Below are 266 nucleotides of genomic sequence, written 5' to 3' on the forward strand. Positions count from 1 at the left end.
CCGAATAGGGGCTATACGATCACCAATATTACACATTATTTTTAATGTAAGCTAGGCATTTGCACTCGTGTATATAGATAGAGATGCCAGTATCTGAGCACCAGTTTTGTTCTTCGATAGATTTACGTAGACGAACAACCTATTAAGACTCACGTCTGAATCTTACAAATATCTTGCATGGTGTATAATGTGTTAAATTATATTGCTGTATTCTGCCTGATAATATATTTTGTAACACTTCATATACGCCGTATATTAATCACTCA

The sequence above is a fragment of the Penaeus monodon genome, chromosome 24 (genome assembly GCF_015228065.2).
Source record: "Penaeus monodon isolate SGIC_2016 chromosome 24, NSTDA_Pmon_1, whole genome shotgun sequence".
Classification (NCBI taxonomy): domain Eukaryota; kingdom Metazoa; phylum Arthropoda; class Malacostraca; order Decapoda; family Penaeidae; genus Penaeus; species Penaeus monodon.